This window comes from Gopherus flavomarginatus, chromosome 3, assembly GCF_025201925.1.
Source record: "Gopherus flavomarginatus isolate rGopFla2 chromosome 3, rGopFla2.mat.asm, whole genome shotgun sequence".
Lineage (NCBI taxonomy): Eukaryota > Metazoa > Chordata > Testudines > Testudinidae > Gopherus > Gopherus flavomarginatus.
In genome coordinates this window covers 162609143-162630996 of record NC_066619.1, presented here as the reverse complement: position 1 = coordinate 162630996, position 21854 = coordinate 162609143, and the positions used below count along the sequence as shown (strand labels likewise).

Below are 21854 nucleotides of genomic sequence, written 5' to 3'. Positions count from 1 at the left end.
GTTTGTGGGGATCTTTTGGTTTGCTTTTGGAAAACTTTTAAAAATGGGAAAACATTGTAATGTCCCATTAATTTGCTACTGTTCTCTCTCTCTCTCTCTCGTTCCCCCTTTTCACAGATTCTGAGGCCAGAAGGGACCATTCGATCATCTAGTCTGGCCATAGAATTTCACCAGTTTTCCCCCTACTGAGCCCCATGATTTGTGTTCGACTGAAGTACATCTTCCAGAAAAACATCTGGTCTTGATTTGAATGCATCACTTCTCTTGATAGTTTGTTCCAGTGGTTAGTCACCCTCACTATTAATGTTTGCATATTTCTAATTTGAATTCATATTCTTCAGCTTCCAGCCTCTGGTTCTTATTACACCTTTCTCCGTTAGATTAAAGCACCCTCTAGTACATGGTATTTTCTCCTGGTGAAGGTATGTATATGCTGCAGTCAAGTCACCGTCTCTTTGATAAACTAAACATGTTGAGCTCTAAGTGTCTCACTACAAGACTCCCTCCTCCTTCCCCCTCAAATAATTTCAAGACTTTTTTGTACACCCTGTTCAGTTTCTTCCATGTCCTTTTAAAAATCTGGACACCATAATTGTATTCCAGCATCAGTCTCGCCAATGGCATGTACACAGGTGAAATCTCCTCACTGCTCCCCAGTTTATACGTCACATTAGCTCTTTTTGCAGCAACATCATACTGGGAGCCTGTGTTGAGCTATCTGCTCTGAGCCCTAAATATTTTTCAGTCACTGCTTTCCAGGATTATGTAGGTATGGCCCGTATTCTCTGGTTCTAAGTGTATTCATGTGTATTTGGCTGTCATTAAAATGCATTTTGTTTGAATGAGCCCAGTCTATTTAAGCGATCCAGGCAGGTGTGTATGACTGCCCTGTCATCATTATTGTTTACCTTTTGGGCAATCTTCATGTCCTTCACATACTTTATCAGCAGTGATTTTTTTTATTATTATTTATTTATTCTTCCCTGTTTCAATTTGACTTTCCTGCTGTAGGCCAAATTAATCAGTTTCTCCTGTCAGTTGCCAATGACTGAATCAGTCCTTACTGAATAGAAAGTATTTCCTGTCTGTGATTGACAAGAGAGCGGGCTTTGCAGAGATGGAATTCCTCTTCCTTCATTTCTTTCTTCCTGCTTTTCTCTTCTACCTGTTACATCTCCTTCCTTTTCCTTGTGGTCTTTCACGTCGCAGAACAGAGAATCCCTTTCCATATGGCTGGAGGACAGCTACGTCTGGATTATTGCATTTAGTTCTGGTAGCACATCACCAGACAGATACTGATAGATTAGAGGGAGTTCAGAGGAGGAAAAAACCAACAATGATATGGGGCTCAGAAGGACTCAGGAATGCTAGAAAGATTTGAAGAGCAAAATATGTAGAGCTTATCTGTATGACAGTGGCAAGTATTTGAAGGGTGTTAAAACTAAGATTGGAGGGTACAAGGTGGGATAATTAAAAAAATAATGGGCTGAAACTACAAAAAATTGTCCATTTATACTGAACATCATGAATAGCCTCTTGGCCTTGAGATATGTTAAGCTGTGGAATAGCCTGGCAAGGAAAGTGGAGTAAATGGCAGATAAGGAATCAGTGCTGGAAGAGCACTCAATCCCAGGGCCAGAAGGCCAACACATTTTTGTGCCAAAGGAGATAGTTTACTTTCTTCTTCGGTCCCTCTTTCTCTTTCAGCTGTCTTTGTTTTCACGCTGCCCTCCTGCCTGCTTACCAACCACAAATTCATTCACAATTTGTACAAAATATACATGTGTGATAAATGGGGCAGAGTTCATTGGCCCAGTACTGGAGAATTATAGTGTTCCAGGGATCGAGAGAACAAACATTTCAGGACAAGTTTCCTGCTCTGACTTTGAAATAGGATGAATATCGGATAACCATGGAACTTAGCTAGATGCCTTGCTTGGCTGTTAGGCCCCACGGGAGACATTAGGGCTAATGAATTTCTATAAGCCTCAACCTTATCCTTAACCTAGAGGGCAAATTCCCCACAATTATCAGGGGAAAGAATCAGATACATGTTCTGCTGGGAAAGAGAAATGGGTGAGAGGGTTGAAATGGTGCCATGGGATATTCCTGTCCATCTGCTGTGCTAGCTAAACAGCTGACTCTTTCTAGCCACTTCCATAGCCTGTCTGTATTCACAGAGATGTTTTGTTTTCCCAGTAACTCGATGCGCAGTAGGAGTTTTCCCACAGCCACCCAAGCCTGACATCTGCAATTTTTAGAAAACCAGGGAGCAGAGTGATTCTGTGGGACCAGCTTGAGTCAGGTTAGAGTAATTATCTTGATTGATTAATGGGTAGATAAGAACCCTGGGGATAGTGCAAATCAGGCTCTTGAGTTTAGTGGCAACTAACCACTTTGGGACAGGACCATCTTTTTGTTCTGTTTGTACAGCACCTAGCACAATAGGGGTCTGATTGATGGCCAGGGCTGCTGGGTGCTACAGCAATACAAATAATAATAATAAAGTTTCTCCTAGTTTTTCCAGGTCTCCAGCCTGGGCTTACTGAGCCATAACTTTCTGAGCCACTTACCCCTGTGTCTGCTCATGTCCTCCATCCATTCTTGGTCTCCTTTCTGTCCCCTCCGCTCCTGCCAGCTGCCTGTGAATGTACAAACAATCCATTTAGAAACCAAACCCAAACATTGAGCTGTCCATATCTTGTAAAAACTAAATGTTATCTGTACCAAAAATACACGTGTCTGGTCACTAACTCAGAGTCATGACACCCGATGTTTAGTGAACATTGGATGTCATCTCTCTGGTGATACTGTCATTCTTGATCCCCAGCCTCCCTATATCCAGCAGCCAAGAGGGGATAGTATTGTGCAGCAGCATAAATAGGGCCATTCTCAGGGCTGCCTGCTTACCTCTTGTCCCCTCCCTCCCCATTGGGACCAGTTATAAAGCTACAGTAGCAGCAAGCACTTCCCCCAGGCCAGCAATGGTTCCTGGTCCATGGCATCTAGTTACGAGGGTAGCTTCTTTCATGCACTGCCATTCTTAAGAGCGTCAGTAGCAGGTCAGCAAGCCCCTTTGTGTCAACTTTCTCTGTAAGCTACCCATTCGTTTTCTCAGCTTCAGCTTCAACCCACCCTGTAGCATTGCAGAGGCAGCTGTCTGACTGGCCCAGCACTGATCCAAGTCATTCCTTACTGCAGCAATCTAGCTGCAGGAAACCCCTCTAGGTCTTCATATATTGGAAACCTTTTAAAAAAATGAGTGCGTAAATGCAGATTCCTAAGTCCACATTTAGGCACCTAAGAAAGTGGCATAAATGAGAGGAAGGTTGGTCTTAGTAAGGTACTGGACTGGAACTCAGGAGATCTGAGTTCAATTCCAAGTTGTTTTACAGACTTCCTATGTGATACTGGGCAAGTCACTGGGTCTCTGTTCCCTGTCTGTAGAGTAGACTTCATAATACTGCCTACTCTTTGCATGTTTAGACTGTGAGCAGCAAGTGTGTGTGTGTGTGTGTGTGTGTGTGTGTGTGTACGGTTCCCAGCACAAGAGGACCCTGATCTTGGTTGAAGCCCGTAGGCTCTACTCTAATACAAATAGTAATAACATGGCCTGATTTTCAAAAGTGCTGAGCACCCAGAAACTCCCACTTGTTTCAGTGGGATTTATGAGTTTAGCATTTTGGAATATCAGACCACTTTGATTTAGGAGCCTGAATGTAAACACACAAGCCTTCTTTTAGTGACTTGGGTGGAAAATTTTGGTGATATGTGTATTGGACTTCTATAGTAATAAAAAGTTGCCCATTTTAAAAAGTGCATCAGTTAAAAGAAATGGGGTTGCCAACCCTTTCCTAATCCTCCATAGTGAGAGTCCGGGATCATTCATTGACCTGTGCTGCCCCTCTCTATCCGGGCCCCTGAGTTTTCTCCTCTCTAAACCTCGTTTTAAGCTCTTCCTTTTCTCTGTAACTGGCAAGGGATGTGTGAAGCATTTGGTGATAGTCTGCAAGGAGGTTACTCTCTGAAAATAAATCACAGTATCTGGCTGTTCATAATGGCTGTAGAGTGCCATATATTTTTCTCACTACCTCAGGTGAGCATTTGTCCGTGTGTCTGCAGCTTTTCATCTGAGGCCAGTAATTGAGCTCTAAGCTGTAGATTGTCTGTTTTCACTCTCTGCCAGGTTCTATTCCAGCAGACTTGGAAACAAGGAAAAGAAATTTCACACAGCCTTGCTTATTCGCAGCTGTGCTCTAGCAAGATACAGCATGACCTCAGGTCCCTCTTAAGATTTACAGACTAAATGGAAGAGCTATTGGAGTGGGGATCGCTAACACTACTTGAAAGCGGGGTTGGGGGGGTGGTCTAGATTGACAAGCAATTGCTGGATGTTAGCTGACAAACTAAATATAACTTTGAGGCCATATTAGTCTCACTTTTTGCACGTTTGGGGGCTCATTTGGCCCTCAGAGGACTAAAGAATTTCATGGTAGTTTGAGACTATATCTGGAGAGGGGCTGACTCTGGTTGTGGGGCTGACTCAGTGGACTGATGACAGCGTACAACTTTTCATCTGTAGGTCACCAATTTGAAATGCAGTCCAGGGTAATGTAGACAAATAGTGTAACGGAATCATCTGCAGTAAATCGGTGACTGGAGTGCATGTCATCTAACCCAGCATCCCCACTGATGCTAACTGTATTCCTTAAAATATTTTACCAGGGGAAATACTTTTAGGTGCTCCCTGAAGGGTGGTCGCACCAGTTTAGAATTGAGGCCTACTGTTTGGCCAGTGTTGGGAAATCTTAGGTTGCTGGTGCCTGTTGGTGGATAATTACTGGAGTCCAGTATTTCACCTCTATGAGCATTAATTCACTATTTAAAAATATGTATCTGCCATGAATTCCAGAAGTGAGAGAGAGAGAATTTATACCTACCGTTTTACACTGTAAAAATTGTATACTTTTTCTGAAAGTATTTTTCAGATGGGGATCCAGCCTATGGCTGGTACAATAATCAATCATCATTATTTATTGGCAGAAAAAAAGAGAGAGATCTTTCAATTGTAGTGTCAGGCTTATTCGGTCTCCTTTTCCATTGCAGTAGAATGATATGTGATGCAATAATCCAGGGGAGGAGGGAGAAGGGAGGGAGGGAGATTTTAGTGAAGTAACTTCTTTTTTGGCATGCTTATTTTTTTTAATGTTTTCTCTGTGGTTGAGGTACTTCTGGTTTCACTTTGTGTCTGTGCAGAGGTAAATTCCCAAGTCGTAGCCAGTGCTCAAGAATTTATCTAACTGTAGCTATTCTGAGAATTTATAGATTCATAGATTCATGGACTCTAGGACTGGAAGAGACCTCGAGAGGTCATTGAGTCCAGTCCCCTGCCCTCACGGCAGGACCAAATTCTGTCTAGACCATCCCTGACAGACATTTATCTAACCTACTCTTAAATATCTCCAGAGATGGAGATTCCACAACCTCCCTAGGCAGTTTATTCCAGTGTTTAACTACCCTGACAGTTAGGAACTTTTTCCTAATGTCCAACCTAAATCTCCCTTCCTGCAGTTTAAGCCAATTGCTTCTTGTTCTATCATTGGAGGCTAAGGTGAACAAGTTTTCTCCCTCCTCCTGATGACACCCTTTTAGTTACCTGAAACTGCTATCATGTCCCCTCTCAGTCTTCTCTTTTCCAAACTAAATAAACCCAATTCTTTCAGCCTTCCTTCATAGGTCATGTTCTCAAGACATTTAATCATTCTTGTTGCTCTTCTCTGGACCCTCTCCAATTTCTCCACATCTTTCTTGAAATGCGGTGCCCAGAACTGGACACAATACTCCAGTTGAGGCCTAACCAGCGCAGAGTAGAGCGGAATAATGACTTCTCATGTCTTGTTTACAACACACCTGTTAATGCATCCCAGAATCACGTTTGCTTTTTTTGCAACAGTATCACACTGTTGACTCATATTTAGCTTGTGGTCTACTATGACCCCTAGATCTCTTTCTGCCATACTCCTTCCTAGACAGTCTCTTCCCATTCTGTATGTGAAATGATTGTTCCTTCCTAAGTGGAGCACTTTGCATTTGTCTTTATTGAACTTCATCCGGTTTACCTCTGACCATTTCTCCAATTTGTCCAGATTGTTTTGAATTTTGACCCTGTCCTCCAAAGCAGTTGCAATCCCTCCCAGTTTATCAGCAGATAGGTGATAAAAGAGAATGTAATGATCATCCAAGCCTAGATGATAAGTAGATTTAAGACACATGTTGCACAAAGCAAGAGGCATTTCACTGCCTTCACTCACTGTCATGCTGTCTGGAGTGGCTCACAACTGCAAGCGCTTACCTCAAGGCAGACATCCCAAGCTGAGGCATTCCCCTTAGAGTCGCCAGTCTATCTTGTCACCCAGACAAACTGAACTTTATGATAAAAAGTCACTTAAACCCCAAATCATACCACATCAGGTTTCTCCCACTCCCAGGAGATCAGTCACTTACCCTGAATCATAGCCCAGTGGTTTGAGTATTGGCCTGCTAAATCCAGGGTTGTGAGTTCAATCCTTGAGGGGGCCATTTGGGGATTGGCCCTGCTTTGAGCAGGGGGTTGGACTAGATGATCTCCTGAGGTCCCTTCCAACCCTAATAATCTATGATTCTATAATTGGTGCTCCAGCCTTGCACAAAAGACAGCGCTGGCAGCTAGTTCCGTAGTAAACTAATTACAGATTTAATAGCTGAAAAAAATGAGTTATTGAGAAGTTAAAGCAGGTAAAATATATGTACAGGGTGAGTTACAGTCTATAATATCAAATTGTAGCAGAGATGTAGTAATCTGCCAGATTCCCAAAAGTCTCTCAGGGCTACCCAGAATAACTCTGGGGATCTCTGTCTTCTCAGTCATTCTTCCCTGTTACACTCCAAACAGTCCAGAGATAAAGGATTCTTCTTTGAATCCATATTTATATCTTCTTCTCACAGAAGACAAGGTGACAGTCTCTCTACCCACATAGGTTTTCCCTTTGATGATGATGCATGAGGAAGGCACTTAGACTTTTGAACTGTGACCATATACATTATGGTCACTTGGTGTGAAATGAGCATTTTCCGTTAACGTCCTTAAGTCCTTCATTAGCATTTCACAAGATTTCTTTGATAGGTAATTTTAATTGCAAGGGTATTTACCATGTAAATGTTTGCTATTACATTGTAACAGGAATAAATAAGCTAAAACAATACAAGTAACCTTCTATTAATTTTATGAAGAGTAAGCATCCAAAACACTTACACATTTGCAATCGCTTTGATCTAATACGCAAGTGAATAAACTGTGAATAAACATGACCTGGTCAGCCATCATCATACTCGTTTCACTGAGGATAAAAAAATAGGGGAAAATTTAGTCTAAAAAATAAACACATTAATTTTAAATAAACAGATAATTAGAAGAAGAAAGTAACCAGAAGGAGAGGGGGTGGTTCAGAAGGTTGTTAATGGGATATATAGTCTTGTAGACCAAGGTCACGAGTCCAAGTCCTTTACAGGTGGTGGTTGAAGTTCATTACCATCTGAAGCCTTTTTGGATGGAGTATATGTAATGAATTGTAGGCCCAGTTGCTAGTGTACATATTTTCACAGCGCAGACTGGCACAATCATTAGTACCTGTGTTCGTCAGCAGAGAGGCCAAGGATTGAATGTGTATGGAGAGAGAACTATTTTGGATGGCCCCATCAGTCAGGCACTGAGGCATATGGGTGGGGGAAGTTTCATTGCCACTGTCTATGTTGTAATTGTTCTCTGGATAACTAAAGGGCTGCCCCAGGGCTGCCAATCCAGCATCTTTTACCGATACAGTATTCAGTTCACTTCTTTTATTTTTTAAGAGAAGGATCTGACTAGTTTGTTTCATCCAGTCAGTCTTATTTTCTGAGGGCTGACATGCAGACAAAGTCAATGTAAGGTCTTTCAGGGGAGACCTTTTGAAACCAGTACCCTGTCAGCTCTGTGTGGATACTCAAGATGCAATGGCATGTTCTGTAAGGGTAGGGATTTTCATGGCTGCATTTGTCTAGAGTGTCCCCTTTCGGGGAATCAGTGGTAGATTTGCTATTGCCTTCAGGCTCAGACAGGGCTCTGCCACATTGTATATTGTTAGGCCCTGACCCAAAGCCCACTGAAATGAATGAAAAGACTCTCATTGGCTTTGGTTCAGAACCAAGTGCTTTGGTGCCATTCTGGGATGTAAGATGCTCTTGTGAATGTATAGCTTGGTAACTGTTATGCATTCATTTATCATTGCAACAGACATACATCATTTCCATCGGCACAGTAGGAGCCTCACAGACAGGAAGAACTTTACACTGTCTCATCTTGTTAGAACCTTTCATTTGCCTCTGACATCTTAGTGACTCCATTTCAGATGTAATAATAAAAAATAATAATACTCAAGAGTACCTAGCTCTTATGCTCTGTGCAGTCAGTTTTCAAATAGGCAGAAATGCATAAGATAGAGAAAAATATCTTATGTGAAGATGTTGATGGGACTGAGCCCAACATGTTCTAAACAGAGCAAATAAAGGAAATATTATCAACATAAAGAGAAAGAGAAAAGAGGCTGAGATAAGCAGGTCAGATCTTGCCTTAAGTGAATACTCCCCCTTCAGTTGGATAGTAAACTGGTGTGACTCAAGCAAGCAGGTTTGGTCCTGATGTTTAGTGAGATTCACACTTTGGACTCTGTGCCCTCTAAAGAGCGTTTACAGGGGTGTAAGGATGCCGACAAATTGCTTTGATTTTTATCTCCCAGCACTGAAGGCTTCTGACCTGCAACCATTTGGTTTCCTGCAGAGCAACAGTACATCAGATGGCAAGTGGCTTTAGCTGACTGTATTTTTTTCTCTTGTTTTCAGGCATAGTGTTTGAGGAGTAGGCAATTTACTGAGATTATATTGTACTTTGTACTGTGTCCATTGTCACTGACAGATAGCAGCAAAGCACAATGAAAATGTGAAGAAACAGGAAACAACTTCCTAGGTGGCAGGCAAGAAGAAGAAAGGTGTTTTTAACTGTTTGGGTTGCAAGCCTCTCAACGTTAGCGATGTTTCTTCTAGCCAGCAGGCCAGGGTAAATATGGTGACATCATGATCACAGATCTGCTTTCTTGAGTTAATCACACACTTTTGTGAATCTCCATTATTGTAATGGCTGACTAGACTGCATCCTTCTCCTCTGCACACCATTTGGGGGTAATTCTTCTGCATTAGGATAATGGTTGTAAACTGTAGTGCATGTGCACTCCTTCAGATAAAAAAATGAACCGCTTTGACACAAGTTATGTCCGCATAAAGCTGCCACCGTTACTATGATACTCCAGCGCATGCATATTTGGCTCCTTGCACTGGCCTTGTACATACTCAGCATGAGTGCTTGTGTTGATGCACAGTACGGTGCACCATGAGTAGGTATCCCAGTGTTCAGTGCGCCATTGTTCAATCCACTGTCTTTTGGGAAATTTGGGCAATGCATGAGGAGGAAGAAACGAGTCACCCAGAGGTGACTGGGAGTCAGGAGTCAAGTTCCCATCATGCAACTTTCTCCATCTCGTAATGCATTCCCTATCCCATAATTTCCACACCTTTTAAAAAAAAAATCCCACAAGCCTATGGGGCCCTCCTCACTGTCCGCCATCTCTGATGTAAGAATAGAGCCCACACAGTTCTGTGCTATTGTTATGAGTGTTGCAAAAACAGGATGCACAATCCTCCGGTATTTGCAGAGCCACAGGAAGAACAGCAGCAGGGAACATGACGATTTCATGGAGGACAGATTGCTGGGGGACATAGCTAAAACCAATTCAAGGTTGTTGGTGGAGGTCATGGAGCAGCTGCAGATGGTGGAGCTCCACTTCTGGACCTGAGAAACAAGCATTGACTGGGGATATAGTCTCGTAATGCAGGTTTGGGATGACGACCAGCGGCTGCAGAACTTTTGGATGCAAAAGGCCACATTCCAGGATCTGTGTGCTGAGCTTTCCCCAGACTTTCCACGCGGGGACACCAGAATGAGAGATGCAGTGACAGTGGAGAAGTGAGTGGTGATCACACCGTGGAAGCTTCCAATGATAAATTGCTACCAGTCAGTGGCAACACATTTTGGAATTGGAAGATCCACAGTGGAGACAGTCGTCATGCAAGTGTGCAGGGCCATTAATTGTCTTCTGCTACACAGGACCAAGACTCTCAGTAACGTGCAGGACATAGTGGATGCTTTTGCAGCAATGAGGTTCACAAATTGCGGCGGGGCAATATTTGGCTCGTGTATCCCTATTTTGGTACTAGCCCAGAGTACATCAACAGAAAGGGCTATTTTTCTATGGTTAGGCAAGTGTTGGTGGTATTAAAGTGAGGATGTTTCACAGACATCAGTGGTGGCTGGTCAGGGAAGGTGCATGAAGCTGCTCTCTAAGGGCTTGGCTACACTGGCGCTTTACAGCGCTGCAACTTCCGCGCTCAGGAGTGTGAAAAAACACCCCCCTGAGCGCTGCAAGATACAGCGCTGTAAAGCCTCAGTGTAATCAGTGCCCAACGCTCCCAGCGCTGCAAGCTACACCTGTAAGGGATGTGGTTTACATGCAGCTGGCGCTCCGACCACACACACACACACACACACACACACACACACACACACACACACACACACACACACACACACACACACACACACACACACACACACACACACACACACACACACTTCAAAGCGCTGCTGCGGCAGCACTCTGAAATTTCAAGTGTAGCCATACCCTAAGAATACAGGACTGTTCAGGAAGCTGCAAGCAGGGACATTCTTTCCCAACCGGTAGATTACCATTGGTGATATTGTAATGCCCGTAGTGATCCTGGGGGAGACAGCCTACCCATTGCTCCCCTGGCTCCTGAACCCATACACTGGCCACCTTGGCAGCACCCAGGAAACTTTCAGCTACCAGTTCAGTAGGGGCAGAACGACAGTTGAATGTGCTTTTGGTAGATTGAAGGGATGCTGGCATTGTTTACTCACAAGATTGGATCTCTGTGAGAAAAACATCCGGATGGTTATGGCTGCCTGCTGTGTCCTGCATGATATAGCAGGCAAAGGGGGAAAAGTTGCTGCTGGGGTGGAGGGCAGAGGTGGAGCAGCTATCTGAGATTGAATGGCCAGACACAAGGGCTATTAGAAGAGCTCAGTATGGCGCTATGCAGCTGAGGGAGGCCGAGCACTTTAACAGCCAGCCGCAGTAATGCAGTGTGGTAGGCTGCATTCTATCTGTCCCTTAAGTTTTTGGGGGTGTTAGGAATTGTGTGGTGCTTGCGGTACATTTAGGAATATAATACTGTTAATGCTCCTGTCTGGTGACAGTAGCTGTACCTTTATAATTATACTCTGTGTTTGTCACTGTTTCCATGAGTTCTGTTGCCCTGCACAGGAATACGTAGCGGCTGCTTTCAGTAGGTGCAGTAGCAAATAGTCCAGATTGAATAGGATGCTACCATCATTTCTGTTTTTCTCTCTCAGCGGTTTCTTGGGTGTTTTACTTGTGACTCACTATTGATTTTTTTAAAAAAAATTTTTTTTATAAATGCCACTGAAAAAAATATAAATTTAGGCAATTTACATTTAAAGAACTGAAAGTGTTTTAGAGATGGATGGTACCTTTTAACTTTTAGGGCATCAGTTCAAATCCAGCCCTGATCAGTAGTGACCAAGAGTAATTATCTTCTCACGTCTATATGAATGTATTGTTAGTCTCAGTCCAGAACCCAGTAGATATGTGTCCACATCATAAAAGCCACCATCCTAATTGGCACAGCCTTAGGGGAGAGAACAAGAATTCTATGGTCATTTCACCTCAAAGGTGATCACTCTGCATTCAGATTAAGGCACATTGTCATTGCAGGGTGGGGAAGCTTTTATGGCTGCTTGCTGCTATTGTAGCTGCTCTGTGGAGCCACAGGACTTCAGTTTTCAGTGTCGTCACCTTTCAACTGTCACCTTTCAACTGCACTAAATTTCATGCATTTTTTTTTTAAAAGGTGTTGGGTGATGCTTTTAGATGTCATCACCATTTTCATCTTTAAAAGATAGAGGGGGAAAAAACGGGGCAGTGCAGTCACAGCTTGTATAATAGGTGGCTTGTTGTGTGCGCACACACGCACTCTTTCAAATAGTATCTACCCCAGAAATGAGCCACAGACATTGTGATCCCATGCTGCCTTTGAGAAACCTCATGTGAAATGATTTAATTGAATAGAACATGCAGATAAGTAGTAGGATAAATGTAAGTGTGCAATAAAAAGAAACCAAATAGGGTTTTGCCAACCAATCATGTCCCTGCTAGGCTGGCAATGATACGAATGTAAGTATAACCTTAACTTATGTAACTGTTGTAGTTGACCAGCTGTTTGTCTAGTCATTGTTTGATTTAGCTATTTTTATAGACTTGTAAACCACTTATCCTTTCCTTTCACCTTGAAAGAAAATGACTGTTGAACTTTTTGCAATGTTCTGTAATGAGCTTGTTTTCTGGCAAGGAATTTTACGGACCTTGCAAAAGTGTTGTTTTAACAAGCACTGTAACCTTGGACCGAGAGCATCAGGAATGAGGCTTTCCAGTCAAGACCTGATTGACTAAAAGGCAGAAGTCACAACTTGCCCATGTGGGCGGGCCACAGGCAAAGCTTTATTAGAAAGGCATTGCATTTTCTGACACTACCTCCTGCCAGCATGGGAGCACACGAGGGTGAAAAAGAGATGAGGGAATGCAGGGAGTTTGAGTGGAAAATGGACCCTATTTTCAAAGGAAAACGTTAAACTTTTGCAAAATCGGAACCCTTTTTGTAAACTTAAAATGAAATACAAACTCCTCTAATTTCAAAGTTTTCAGACTTCATTGCAAGCATTTCACAGCCTTAGGCCCCAGTCCTGCAAAGGGATCTGCTGACATGGACCTTCACCAGCACATGGAATCCCATTGGCTTCAATGGGGGAGACTGCATGGGAATAAGGGTCTGCAAAGATGAGTCCTTTTGCAAGATGGAGCACAAGTTTGTAGCCTGATGCACTGAGTGTGAGACTGGTACAGTCATCTGTAATCTCGTGCAATATTTGAAAATGCTGCAAAGTGACGAGAAGCTGATTTTGACCCATGGAGAATTTTATTTGTTATAGTATAATATTGGCTGCATGAAAGTGAACTTTGGCCCAGATTACCTGCACCCAAAAGGTATATCTCAGAGAACTGCTGAATAGCAAGCAAGTTCTCAGGAGGACTGTGAGAATATGAGCTGGAGCTGCAAGGGACTGTTTTTTGTATTCCACTGATATAAAGAAAACTGGTATAGCACACAGTGAACAGATTGGAATTTGCTGGCAGATACAGTCTTAAGGCAGAAGTTACACTAGCTTTTAAATTAAAATCAGTTAAGAAGACTTCATTCTCACCTATTTACCCCCTTTCCAGAAAGGGGTAAACGTTTTCAGATGATAGTCAAGATAGTTAAGTCCAAAGCTGAATGTGACAAGTTCCAAAGGGATCTCACATAACTGAGTGACTGGGCAGCAAAATGGAAGATGAAATTCAGTGTTGATAAATGCAAAGTAATGCACATTGGACAGTATAATCCCAACTATACATACAAAACGCCTGGGTCTAAATTAGCTGTTGCCATTCAAGAAAGAGATCTTAGAGTCATTGTGGATAGTTCTCAGAAAATATCCGCTCAATGTGTAGTGGCAGTCAAAAACGCTAACAATGTTAGGAACCATTAGGAAAGGGATGGATAGCTCAGTGGTTTGAGCATTGGCCTGCTAAACCCAGGGTTGTGAGCTCAGTCCTTGAGAAGCTTATTTAGGGATCTGGGGCAAAAATCTGTCTGGGGATTAGTCCTGCTTTGAGCAGGGGTTGGACTAGGCCAAGCGTTGGCAGCCTTTCAGAAGTGGTGTGCCGAGTGTTCATTTATTCACTCTAATTTAAGGTTTTGTGTGCCAGTAATACATTTTAACGTTTTTAGACAGTCCTTCTCTCTAAGTCTATAATATATAACTAAACTATTGTTGTATGTAAGGCAAATAATTTTTTTGAATGTTTAAGAAGCGTCATTTAAAAATTAAATTAAAATGCAGAGCCCCCCGGATCCATGGCCAGGACCCAGACAGTGTGAGTGCCACTGAAAATCAGCTCGTGTGCCGCCTTCGGCATGTGTGCCATAGGTTGCCTACCTCTGGACTAGGCCTTGGTCTACACTATGAGTTTAGGTTGAATTTAGCAGCATTAGATTGATTTAACCGTCCACACGACAAAGCCATTTTTGTCAACTTAAAGGGCTCTTAAAATTGATTTCTGTACTCCTCCCCGATGAGAGGATTAGCGCTGAAATCGACCTTGCTGGGTCAAATTTGGGGTAGTGTGGATGCAATTCAGTGGCATTGGTCTCCGGGAGCTCTCCCAGAGTGCTCCATTGTGACCACTCTGGACAGCACTCTCAACTCAGATGCACTGGCCAGGTAGACAGGAAAAGCCTCCAAACTTTTGAATTTCATTTCCTGTTTGGCCAGTGTAGCGAGCTCAGAGTTGACTGTGCAGATCTCATCAGCAGAAGTGACCATGGAGTCCCAGAATTGCAAAAGAGCTCCAGCATGGACTGAACGGGAGGTACTGGATCTGACTGCTGTATTGGGAGAGGAATCCGTGCTATCAGAACTCCATTCCACCCCAGAAGACTGCCCAAGCAACAGAAAGCTGTCATTCAATAAGTTTTGAAGTGCAGTGTGGCCTTGTTCTTCCCTTCTTTCCCACCGCTCCCAGGCTGCCTTGGCAGTTATCCCCCTATTTGTGTGACAAATTAATAAAGAATGCATGAATTTGAAACAAAAATGACTTTGTTGCCTCTGCAAGCGGTGATCAAAGGGGGAGGGGAGGGCCGTTGGCTTACAGGGAAGTAGAGTGAACCAAGGGGGCAGGTTTTCATCAAGGAGAAACAAAGAGAACTTTCACACCGTAGCATGGCCAATCATGAAACTGGTTTTCAAAGCTTCTCTGATGCGCAGCACGCCCTGCTGTGCTCTTCTAACCGCCCTGGTGTCTGGCTGTGTGTAATCAACGGCCAGGCAATTTGCCTCAACCTCCCATCCCACTATAAACGTCTCCCCCTTACTCTCACAGATATTGTGGAGCACACAGCAGGCAGTAATAACAATGGGAATATTGGTTTCGCTGAGGTCTAACTGAGTCAGTAAACTGCACCAGCGTGCTTTTAAACATCCAAATGCACATTCTACCACCATTCTGCACTTGCTCAGCCTATAGTTGAACTGCTACTTACTAGTGTCCAGCCTTCATGAGTCGTGGGAGCAAGGAGTAGCCTGGGGTAGGTGTGACTGCGCAGTGCTGCCGGCTGGAAGAGCAGCCTGAGGCAGAAACCTCCAGCTTGCATGATATTCCAGGCAGCACTGAATCTCCATGAGATGAAACTTAAAGAGAATGACCTGGAGTAACTCCCATTTATGTTCAGGCGCCCCTGACCGACCTCACAGAGGTCAGCCAGGAGCACCCATGTCTGTCCAGGCACCTTTGACCGACCTCACTGAGGTCTGCCAGGAGCACCCAGGAGACAATGATGACGGCTAGTAGTTGTAATGCACCGTCTGCTGCCGCAAAGGTAAGGAGCTGCTGCTGTGTAGCAGTGCAGTACTGCGTCTGCCAGCAGCACCCAGGAGACATACGTTGACAGTAAGCTGAGCAAGCTCCATGCTTGCCATGGTATGTCGTCTGCATGGGTAACCCAAGAAAAAAGGCAAGAAAGGATTGTTTGCTGTTGCTTTCACAGAGGGAGGGATGGGGGGCCTGACGACATGTACTCAAAACCACCCGCAACAGTGTTTTTGCCCCATCAGGCATTGGGAGATCAACCTAGAATTCCAATGGGTGGCAGAGACTGTGAGAACTGTGGGATAGCTACCCACAGTGCAACGCTCTGAAAGTCGACGCTAGCCTCGGTACTGTGTACGCATTCCGCCGACTTAATACACTTTAGTGGGGACACACACAATCGACTGTATAAAATTGATTTCTAAAAAATCGACTTCTGTAAAATTGACCTAATTTCATAGTGTAGACATACCCTAGATGATCTTCTGAGGTCACTTCCAACCCTGATATTCTATGATTCTAAGACAGAAAATATCATAATGCCACTATATAAAGCCATGGAACACCCACACCTTGAATACTGCATCCAGTTTTGGTCACTCCATCTCAAAAAAGGTATATTAGAATTGGAAAAGGTACAGAAGAGCAACAAAAATGATTAGGGGTATGGAACAGCTTCCGTAGGAGGAGATATTTGAAAGACTGGGACTGTTCAGGTTAGAAAAGAGGCCACTAATGGGGAATATGATAGAGATCTATGAAATTATGAATGATGTGGAGAAAGGGAATAAGGAAGTGGTATTTACTCCTTCACATAACACAAGAACCAGGGGTCACCCAATGAAATTAATAGACAGATTTAAGACCAACATAAGGAAGCACTTCTACAGACAATGTACAGTCAACCTGTGGAACTCCTTGCCTGGGGATGTTGTGAAGGCTAAAGTATAACAGTGTTCAGAAAAGAGTTAGATAGGTTCACGAAGGATAGGTCCATCAATGGCTATTAGCCAAGATGGTCAGGTATGCAACCCCATGCTCTGGATGTCCATAAATCTCTGACTGCCAGAAGGTGAGATTGGATGACAGTGGATGGATCACTCAATCAGTTTCCCTGTTCTGTTCATTCCTTCTGAAGCATCTGGCACTGGCCACGGTCTTACACATAGTTTTTGAACTGCTATGACTGTATCAGTTTAGGAACCGATCTAGTTAAAGAGGTACAACCCTCTAACATAAGTGCAGTTATAGGTGCATAAGCACCTGATTGTACAGATATTACTGCTTCCCAACTAGGAGTTGTACAGCTTTGACTATATCAATTTCTAAACAGACATAGCCAAAGCAGTACAAATCAAGGGCACTTGATGCCACACAGGAAACACTAAGCATGTTGCAGCGGGAGGCCATAGTACTGCAGTTAACACCTAAACAAACTCCGAGCACTCAGCTTATGGTCTGTAGGAACTGCTACAACTGTGGGAAAATTGGAATTTGAATAAACAAAGTTGTATTGTGTCTGGTCTACTGGGGTTAATCAGTTACAGAATGTCTTTCTGTTCACTGCTCTTTGGATCAGGCCCCTAGCGTATTGTGTGATTTGCTAGGGATCACTTAAACCATTCTTTCATTAGTATTGAGGATGGCAGAATCAAGTGAGTTTTTTCTCAGATTGTATTTGTACACTGAGACACAATTTCATGATTTGTGTCTATTAGGGAGCTGCTGGCTGTAGCTCTGTAGTTCAGGTTATGTTCTGAAATGGGCCTAAAGGGGAGCATAAATTCCTGTTCTTCTTGATGTGAAATTTCCCATAATGTTAGTTTTTGTGTGTGTTGAATTTTTTTATGGTGTTTTTGTTTGGTTTTGTGTAATAGATTTTTAATATAAAATATTTTAAATTGCCTTCTGGCTAAAATCTGTCAAGTTTCTGCAGCTTTATTATTAACGTCTGTAGTTGAGGGGTCCAGAGGAAGGTGGCGAACACTGTGCAGGAGAAATGGGATGTGAGTGCAGAGGAATGTGAAAAGCAGGCATGTGGAAATTGGCCACGGGGATATAGTGGGGTACAGGAGAGAGCCTGAGGAAATGGGAAGACTTCAAAGGGACTACTCCCATGCTTAAAGTTAAGCATGTGCATAAGTGCTTTGCTGGTTTGAGGCTAGAGTGCTCAGCCCCTTAGAGAATTACGGTCTCCCTGGGCAGTGGGAGTCAGGGAGAGGACTCAGTTGTCATAAAAACATGTTTCTGCCACTAATGCTAAAGCTACTCTGGAAAAATGTCTGTAGCCTTCAGTGATTGGTAAGCACTCCCTTTGAGCCAAAATGGGAATATTGCGTTCTCACATGCTTTGTTCCCAGCATTTTGCTCTTGGTTTCTCACCTATGTTTTCACATGCTTACTACCATTACAAAGAAAGCATGAGTACAAGCTGACATTTTTTCTGTAGCAATTTCCCCAGTTGTTCCTCTCAGGTTCATAACTTATTCCTTTCCTCTCCTTTAGCACGTCTGAGTATCCTATCATGACAGTGGCACCAGCAAATTGTTTGGTGCTGCAAAGTGCAGCTCTTTATTCAAACTTTGGGGGAGGAGGAGCAAGAGAGGAGTTTTGTGAGGGGGCTGTTGGTGGTTTTTTTTGTAATTTTGTGTCAAAGGCACTTACAGTGCTAGACTGGTGCTTGGTGTTTTGTTTTTGTTGGATGTTTGTGGGCAGGGTGTTGGGTTTTATTTGATGAGGATGGGTCTTTCGTATACTAAAAATTATTAGGCCGGATCCTTGGTGTATCTTGGCAGAGCTCCATTAACCTCCATGGAGCTATCCCAGTTTATACCAGATGAGGATCTGGTCAATAGAGAGCAACAAAAGTCAGGACGTTCACGTTTCCTCTGACTGTAATGCTCCTCTCAGATCATAACTCTTATCGCCTAACCATTAGAATTAGATAAATCTCCGATTTAACCCTCTTCTAGATTTTTTACAGTGCTTGCTCTAAACCAGAGGTGGGCAAACTACAGCCCGCGGGCCCCTCCCCTGCTGTTCCCCCACAGCCTCAGCTCACTGTGCCGCTGGCGCAATGCTCTGGGCAGTGGGGCTGCAAGCTCTTGCCAGGCAGTGCACAGAGCCGCAGCCTGACCCGGTGCTCTGTGTTGTGCGCTGGCTCCAGCCGGGCAGCGTGGCTGCCTGTCCTGGTGCTCCGGGCCACCAGCCACCAGTGATCCAGGCAGCGCGGTAAGGGGCAGGGAGCAGGAGGGTTGGATAGAGGGCAGGGGAGTTCGGGGGGGGTGGTCAGGAGGTGAGGGGGTGGATAGGGGTCTGGATGGTCAGAGGGCGGGGAACGGGGAGTTGAATGGGGACAGGGGTCCGGGGAGGGGCAGTCAGGAAGGAGGGGAGGTTGGATGAGGCGGCGGGAGGACAGTCAGGGGACAGGGAGAAGGAGTGGTTGGATGGGGCAGGGGTCCTGGGGAGGCCATCAGGTATTGAGGAGGGGTTGGCTGGGACGGCGGGGGGCAGTCAGAGGTGGGAGTCCGGGGGCAGTCAGGGGACAGGGAGTAATGTCTATACATCAGTACTAATAACAGTTGTGTTCCCATGTGCATAAAGGAAATGGAGCTTTAAATAATTCTTGCTTACAGTTTGGCTTTGCATTTGTACTGGAGCCTGCTAAGTGAGAGATGTGGCTGTGACAGCACCATCTTTTTGGAAAGCTATACCCACTTTCCCTACAAAGCACATGAAACACAGGGAAGCCAAGTGCATCCCATAATATCATCCAGCATCTTCCCATAATGGTAGCATAGGATGGTGTCTCATTTTGAGCACCTTAATTCCTTTCTTTCAACTATGTATCCCAAACCAGGCAGGATGATAGAAGTCTTGATGATCTCTAGTTAAAATAATTCCTTTCAAGATATTTTAATTTCTCATTTGTAGTGAGCTGTCATTTGTCCCTACTTCTCTCAGTCTCTCATTCATAGTGACAGATCTAGGTCCCTCAGATACCACGAGAAAATAAACTACAACCTATTAATAGAAGCCCCTGGAGAAAAAAAACAAAACAAATGCTTCTATGCTAAGACCATGAAATTACAGCACTCCCATGGAAAGAATGAAGTGGAAATTAAACAGTCTTGGTGTCAGAGACATGTATGTATGAAGTTAAATATCAAAACTGGTGCTCTGTGGTTCTCATTTTCAGTACTCCACAGCAAGTTGTAGAACATTTGTGTCTTCTCCAAAATCAAAAGGCCAGAGGGAAGGTTAATGTTGCTACTGGGGCAGAGTACATGTTGTGTCAACTCCTTGCAGTTTCATTGTGAGTCTTGTTATAGTTTGTGCTTTTTCTGAAAGCCCCAGCTCCTGGAGTCATGTGATGAGATCAGAACCTCAGCTTTCATTTGAAAAGTTTCTATCCTTCATGTTTACAAAGAAAGGCTTGAAAATGTGAACCCTAAAGACTCAAAAAACAGGCCACAAATAAAAAAATTGAATTCTTTTTATTTACTATTTTAAATCTTATTACTTTTAAGTCAATTTCATGATTTTTTTGGAGGCCTAGCTCATGACTTTTGAACCTTGGGGTTTGGCAGTGCTGACAGTGTTAACTAGTCATTGGCATACTTCCACATGTTTGGGGGTTATTTGTAAAGTGAAGCCTTAGCTTGCAATTCTCAGGCTTTGTTAACATTTGCAGGATTTTTGTTTTTTGACAATAGAGGAAATTCTAACATTGTTTTAAAAGGGGGATATGCTGAAAGAAGTGGTAGATTCTTTCCACCTTGACTTGAAGTTAACACAGTTGTTTGCCTGGGAAATCCCTTAGATTTTTAAAAAAGACATGCAAACCACACAGGGATTCTGTCTGCCCATACAGGCCATGTATGGACTCTGGCAGGCTTTCAAAACTTTTTTTGTTATTTGTCTCAAGATGTCCAAGAAAATTTCACCCTGGGATAAGATATGACATGACATTTTCAGGTGGATTGATTTCGTTTGAAAGAAATGAGGAGGGTGTTGGTGTTGAAAATCCATGTTTATTACTGGGAACTGTTTTCCATCTTTTATGGTGATACTAACACCTCTTCCTAATAAAATTACATTTCAGATGATTTCTCCCAGTCAAACACTGAACACGTTTCACCTGAGCAATTTCATAGCGATTTTGATTTGTCTTGGTGAGTTTTCCTTCCTAATGTTGGGTTTTATTTTCATATTTCCTCCAGTAGCTGTTTGCTTGCCATAGGTTTTGTTTGTCAGTGTGAATTTTTTTACTGCAGTGCCAGTCGGACAGTCTACATATAGTTTATTCAAGGATCCCAGGGTCAACCTGTGCTTGCAAAGCAGTAACAGAGATAACTGCCACAGTTCATTTGGTCTCCTTTACATAAAGTTTCTCTTTGCTTCTGATTTTGAACTGTCATACTATAGTTCCTGTTGGCTTGTTATTCTCTGACAATATAAATAGCTTGGTTCAAATTCTGCTTTCGTTTACACTTGTGCACGCCCATTGGCTTCAGTGGGGTTTCACCAGAGTAACTGAGAGTATGTCAACACTGCAATAAAAAACCCGCGGTGCTGAGGGCTTGTCCACATTACCTGCTGGATCGACGGACAGCGATCGATCCAGCAGGGGTTGATTTATGGCATCTAGTCTAGATGCAATAAATAGGACTGCTGTGTGCTCTCCCGTCGACTCCGGTACTCCAACGGGGCGAGAGGTGCAGGCAGTCGACGGGAGAGCGTCAGCCATCGACTTACTGCAGTGAAGCCACCATGGTAAGTAGATCTAAGTATGTCATGTAGCTGAAGTTGCATAACATAGATCGATTTTCCTCCCCCTCCCCCACAGCGTAGACCAGGCCTGAGTCTCAGAGCCCAAGTCAGTTGACACGGGCTTCCAGGACTTGAGCTACAGGGCTAAAAAATGCAGTGTAGACATTCAGGCTCAGGTTGGAGCCTGAGCTCTGAGACTGCACAAGGGCCAGGGTCTCGGAGCCCAGGCTCCAGCCCAAGCCCAAATGTCTACACTGCAATTTTATAGCCCCGCAGCTATAAAGCCACAAACCTGAGTCCACTGATCTAGGCCAGCCGCAGCTTTGTCATTTATCATAGTATAGGTGTACCCTGAGTGGAGAATTTGACCCTTGCCTAAATAAGATAGCAAAA

At 43.7% G+C, this 21854-nt stretch overlaps 1 protein-coding gene across 2 annotated transcripts in view; it reads left to right on the top strand.

The window, feature by feature from the left end:
- Positions 1-21854, top strand: part of GPRIN3 (GPRIN family member 3) — a 60349-nt gene that overhangs the window by 28915 nt on the left and 9580 nt on the right. The window contains exon 2 of one of the 2 annotated variants that reach the window (XM_050944031.1): positions 20794-20863. The exons of the other annotated variant lie outside the window; for it this stretch is intronic. The gene's annotated coding sequence lies outside the window, so the exon portion shown is untranslated. The remainder of the gene's footprint in view (positions 1-20793; positions 20864-21854) is intronic. 2 annotated transcript variants of the gene reach the window in all.